The sequence below is a fragment of the Stegodyphus dumicola genome, chromosome 9, assembly GCF_044657685.1.
Source record: "Stegodyphus dumicola isolate Sdum_Otavi_A_Nest chromosome 9, ASM4465768v1".
Taxonomy (NCBI): Eukaryota; Metazoa; Arthropoda; class Arachnida; order Araneae; family Eresidae; genus Stegodyphus; species Stegodyphus dumicola.
The window spans coordinates 85,539,395-85,545,716 of record NC_140776.1 but is presented as its reverse complement, the minus strand read 5'-3'; positions in this window follow the sequence as shown (position 1 = coordinate 85,545,716).

Here is a 6,322-nt window from a genome sequence, read left to right as displayed (position 1 = left end):
CGAAACAAAATAAAAGGCCAGAAAAATGTTTGCCTTCTTTTATTTTTATTTGCAATTTAACTTTATGTCCAAAATAAAAAGTGCATTTACAACTTTTATGTATTTAATTCAATATATTTATTATATAATTAATTTACTAAAGAAATATTGGTTATATTATCTCCTAATATAAATAAATAAAAAAGAGGAAACCCATATGTAGGAAGTTTAATTCCGAAAATTGTGTTTTAAAGTAACTTGAATGTAATTTATGATAAAAAAATTTTTACGGGTACTTGAATTTAAATCATGAAGAATAAAATTTCAAACTTTGAAAAAGAAATTAAAAATTAAAAACAAGTAATTATCGCTATTGATCGGAAATTAGTTGACTTTTCAATTAGTTGACATTCAACTCCCGTTCAATGAACAATAATTAATAAATGTGAAGGTGTTTTGTCTTTTACTCAAGTAAGAATGATAATGCCAAACTGGCAAATTAAGTTAGGCCAAAATTGTAGTTCCGTGAAGTGATGGGATTTATTTCTTATTTGAATATAAGTAGAGTACCAAAGAACTCATTCTGAATGAAACATTTTCGCTAATACTAGATTCCTTATAAATTTCGAGTGAAAAGCAATTTATGTAGTAAAATTTACAAAATACTTGAGTAAATGTCTTTCGACACCTTCGCTTAGAAAAACTTGTTTTCGAAGTGAATTTTAGATCATTCAATATTATGTAATTATATGTATAGTTGTATTATGAAACCACAGTAAGATGAATTTCAATTTTTTTTAAATATTTCTTTGTTTGTATGTGAGTGTGACCATCAGAAATGAAAGTAAAATACTAGAAGTACTTTTACTAGCATTATTCTATTTTTGTTATTTATATTTCGTTTTTAAAATTGCTCTAACAAAGGTTAAAGCGGTTAAGGTGAAAAAGAAAAATAATTAGTTACGCAAATTAATATGTCTGTGAGGTAATAATTATGAATACGATAATTAAATGGAATATATCCATAATTATGTTACATAATGATATTATTAATACAATTTATAATATCATTATTAATAATATTAAGATAACTGCCATTAATATAATATATTCGTCACGTAATAATTACCTATATACTTGAAGATGCTGTAAGGAGTAGTAGAACAGTATAGCCATAAGCATCATAACGGGCAACCCCCGTAATTTTAGCTGGCTACGCCCATCAATAACTATCCTTTTAAAAATTTAAGCAATGAATCTAAACTATTAAATGATGTAAAAGAACCAGGAAAAAAATTGACCAATATTTTTGCATTCCCGTCCGAAGATAACGGTGATACACTTTAATTATATAATATTGAATTCTTGATTCAAATTAATATTGAATTATTTTTCTTTAATTTTTCGGTTTTGCATTATGATGAAAAATTAAAACTGATTGAAGTTTTTGGTAAGCATATTAGAAATACAGTATAGAACATCGATTTTTGCAAAATAAAGTTTATGTCAATAAAATTATTTCCATCAGAAAGGGATGTTGTTAATTCGTGATTTCGGCTTGCTGGCGACGATGTATATGATCTTTGAATTGCATTAAATTTTTATCATTATAATTAGTATTTCATATATTGTTTGTTTAATTTTGTACAGCAAAGCATAAAGAAGTTATCTGTGTATGGGAAGGGATGCCTTCCATAAACATGCCTAGGGAAGGGATGCCTTCCATACACATGCCTAGGGAAGGGATGCCTTCCATACACATGCCTAGGGAAGGAATACCATCCCATTTGTGGAGGACTTACTAAGAAAAACTGGTTTATATTTACTTTATACATAAGGAAGACCATAAAAGCTCGTTCAGCGCGTTCGCTGATATTCTAACTTATGTCTCAGCAATCTTATACATTTTGCCTACTAATGGGCTATGTACTTTTTTCATTCTATTTAAATTATCTTGTTTTATACCTCCTTTCTTATTGGTAATTATCGGATTATTTGTCCCAAAAGCACACGCAGACAAAATAAAATAAAATAAAATAAAATGCTTTGCAGTGAATGAATTATCTGCGTATTTAAAACTGCTCTATTAAATCGTTTTAAATAACAAAAATTTAAATTGTTAAATCACTAAGAAAATACAATTTATTGCATTGAAAGCATCAACGTTGACATGCTCTGTATATTTCCCCCAAAACAATTGAATACTTTTGCTGTATTTATTATCTATTCAATATTTAGGTGTGGTATCGCAAAGGTCCGGCCGCCCATGATTTTCGAAGCCAGCGTACGTTTATGCGCTTCACTCTCACTAGGAACGGACCTGCATCATAAAGATATTTGCACCCATGTGCAAATCGGCGGCCGTTTGAACCCTGATAAGTATCATTTTCAGAAAAGCACCCTTCATAAAAGTGCATCCTTATGTAAGTTAATTTTTTTTTCATTGCTGATTAATTAAGCAGGGGATCAAATAAATCTTCAGCACCTTTATGCAAATTCACTCCACTGGACTTTGCACCCTCTGCAGAAATGTGTAACGGGCGCTTTCGTAGAAAGATGTTTTTCATAAAGGTGCGGAAAATTAATTCCATCTTGTGTCATTAATTAATCTGTAATGCAAATGAAAAACACATTCGCATAAAGAACCCTGGCTTCAAGTGTCCGTATCCTTATTAGAGGTTGCATTTTAAAAAAAATAAGAGATTGATTTTTTGTAAGGAACTTACGCCTTTATGCCAAGGAACCCTTATAAAGAATTTCATTTTTTTGAACAGCGAACACCTTTGTAAAGGTGTGTTCACCTTTATATCTGGGTACCATTATGAAGGTGTCATTAAGAACCACTGCAAAAAAAATATCTTACATCGCAGATTATCTTCGTAATAACTGGGCACATTGCAGATGAAGTTAAGGAAAGGCAAGGTGAGCTGCATAATATACATTTATTCTAGATACTCCTGTTGGAACCACAACTGCATGTATGTCTGTGCATTTTAGTTTTGGCATAAGCATATATACACATGTTCCATAACATGCGACCCGTCCTCCTACATGCCAGGTGTTTGGGTTGATCTTTACCATTTGACACTCTACATTCTTACCCTTAAGGGCAAGGGCGTAGCTAGAGTTTCTAGCGCCCGGGGATAACTGAAGAATTTACGCCCCTTTCTATGTGCCAAGAATGGAAAAAAATTCATTAAAAAATTCCGTAGCATCCATTTAGCGACCCCTGGATGCTGCGGCCGGGGACAGATGTCCCCCCTTGCCCCACCCTATCTACTTTCTGCGCATGCGCGTAAGACCTTTATGGCTGCGAAGATGCGTGTGCGCAGGCGCATAGTACGTTTACGCATGCGCGTTTAATGTCTAATGGACGGTATAAGCTAAGCTAAAATTATATAATTCAGTTAATGTAGCAGATTGTGTTGCTCCTTAATCTTCGAATTGGATCCGGCTTATTATTTTTTGCAGACTGTTGGAACAATTTTATAAAAGTAAGCTTGAACTTTCGATTATGTCAAATAGAATTTCCGATATATATTTACTAATATGTAAAGGATCTACAAAGCAAAAGTATGTTTAGAAGTCCATTAAACAAAAAGTGGAATTGCTGCAAAAAATGTATAAAGGCCTAATCATTTGTTTATCTAACCATTCTGAAATCTGTTTATCAATTTCACGCTGTTCTGCGGCGGGGGGAACGCCACGGCGCGCAATGAATTGGAAGTTGATCTGTCAGCAATAACCTTATCTTCAGGGCAGATGTTTTTATTTTATTTGGATTATAATTCCTTACTAAATGTAGTATTTCATCTTGATGTACTCCGTCTTTGATATGATTTAAATCAAATTCCTTGTCATTATAATTCGCTTCCGATAGTGAAGAAAGTGACACAAAGGTTATTGAAAACGAATAAATTTCGATTGACAAATTAGTCGGTATTCTCGACACAGCAATTATAGGACTTGAACAGCGGAACTTTGTAACTAAACAAGGAATTATGTCTGTTTAATAGAATTAAAGAGAAAGTATTATCACATGAAACGAAGCAACTTACATTGAAAGAAATGTTTAATAAAGTAAACAGATAATTATTAAGCTTTTTTTTTTTTTTTTTTTTTGTAAATTTTGACATCCTTTAGATGGGAATTGTTCTTTATTTCATAAATTACGGTTTCATATTTTTAATTTTATAATTTCTGCATGCTATCTTACCAGATTTAAGCTGATGATCTATAATCCGGAATCGCCGAAGTCCCAACGAGTCCGGATTAACGACTTTTAACTGTATATAACAGAGAGATGGATTGTACTTTGCCGATGCACGAGAGGTTACCTATAAATTGGGAAACTTAACAAAGCAAAGTTATTTCTATTTATGTCATAACGAAAAACAAATTGAATATTATATAATAAAACTATAAAACATGGCGTCATATTAATCTAATTTACTGGAAAACAAGTCGGAAAAAAACTAATCCTTACTAATAGGAAGAGTTATAGGTATTTTTTGCTCTTTAAAGCGGTCCTTAACGGTATAATCGGAAGCCCGCCCGCCTAGAAATCATGAGGTTAGGAGTTCAAAACTCGCCGAGGCAAACGTATATTTTTCCTGCCTATTGGCGCCTGAAGTAAAATGTGGTAGCCTATAATATGTCACTATCAGGATTTAGCGACTGATCCTTACCTTCCTTGTCGCCCTTGAAGTGGGGGAGAATGCAAGGAAATTTCTCCTTTATTACCGCATGCCTCCGTGGTGTAATTAGAAATAAGTACTGCTAGCAATGGAAAATTTGGCTAGGGTATTGCACCTTTTTCATATTCTGGCTAGGCAGAAGAGTAAAAGGGGGAGCAGAACAGCCAGGCCACTGATTAAGAGGAGAGGCCTCCGAAGAACCTTAAGTTTTTAAGTATATATTAAAAAAAAAAAAAAAAAAAAAAAAACGAAGCTAAAATGTGGTCTGTATTGGGAGAATCAATCCCTAACTCATATTTGGCACTCAAGATTTTTTTTGGACAGTGTATGTTTCAATTGCTCCATGCTAGAGAAGCTTTTCGAAGTTGAAGTAGATTAAAAACTATCTTCGATCAACAATGTGCCAAGATTTAATGGCTTGTCAGTCTTTGTGCATTGAAAATACGGTAGCTAAACATGTTAATTAATTTTTGACAAAACTATAAACAAACTTTTTATTTAAATTCACTAAAAACATTTATAGCCAAAATTCACTAAAAACATTTATAGCCTTTTTATTTTTAGAAAAGTTAACAATATTTTTTAAATCATCAAAAATAGCTGATTAATAAGCATTTTTAAATATAAATTTGTTTTCTAAATGTAATTTTTCCCCTTAATCTTAAGACTTGCTTTTCAAATCAATTCAAATATTTAATTTTAATTAAATAAATGTTAATTTTATATTTGTGTTGACATTTTGTATGGTGATCATTCCAATATAGGGTGACCAAGTGAGATTTCCATCCTGAGCATCGATAATTAAGTCTGGCACTGCAGATAGAATTTTGCATATTTGCCCTATTTCTTACTTTGACAAATGAAATGATTTTACAAAATTACATGTTTTATTTGTACAATTTTTCCATCCTTAGATCAGTCATTATACTAAGCATAAAAACCTATTTCAAACATTCTGTGTGTGTGTATTTATGTTTTATTTAAGCTAATAGAAAATATTTAATAATGGAAATTTCCTTCATCCAGAGTCCGTTTACAATCCATAAAAGATAATAAGATTAATACCAGTAATAATGTATAAATAATGTAAATAATGAGTAAAATGCATAATATATTTTAATAAATGAAGCTGGAAATTGCAGATGTGTGAATCTTGAAATAAATACTGATAACCAAAAAAAAAAAAAAAAAAAAAACAGAATAGAAATTTGTGCTTATTTTAAAAGTGAATGATACAAGCAAAGTTAAAATAAAAATAAACATTATCAATGAAGAGTAACATTACTTATACTACATTAAGGGGCATCAAATGTGTATATGTAAATGTGTGCATTAGTGGTATTTATGACTTTACACTCATGGGGGGAGGGAATCAGAATTTTTTTAATAGGTAAAAAAGCTAATGGGATAAATGAAACTAAGGGAATTATTGATATGTTGTCCTCTATTAAAGACATATGTGTTATTTTGTTCCATTGGCTAATTCATTTTCACATTGGACTTGTAATTGAATTTTAAATTAAGAATGAATCTGTGTGCTTTTTCAGGGAAGGGAAGTTATGCTTTATAAAATTATAAGTATGCAATATTTACAATTAAACAGAAAATGAGAGGTGTATGAAAAAATTACAAGAAAAAAAGGGAAT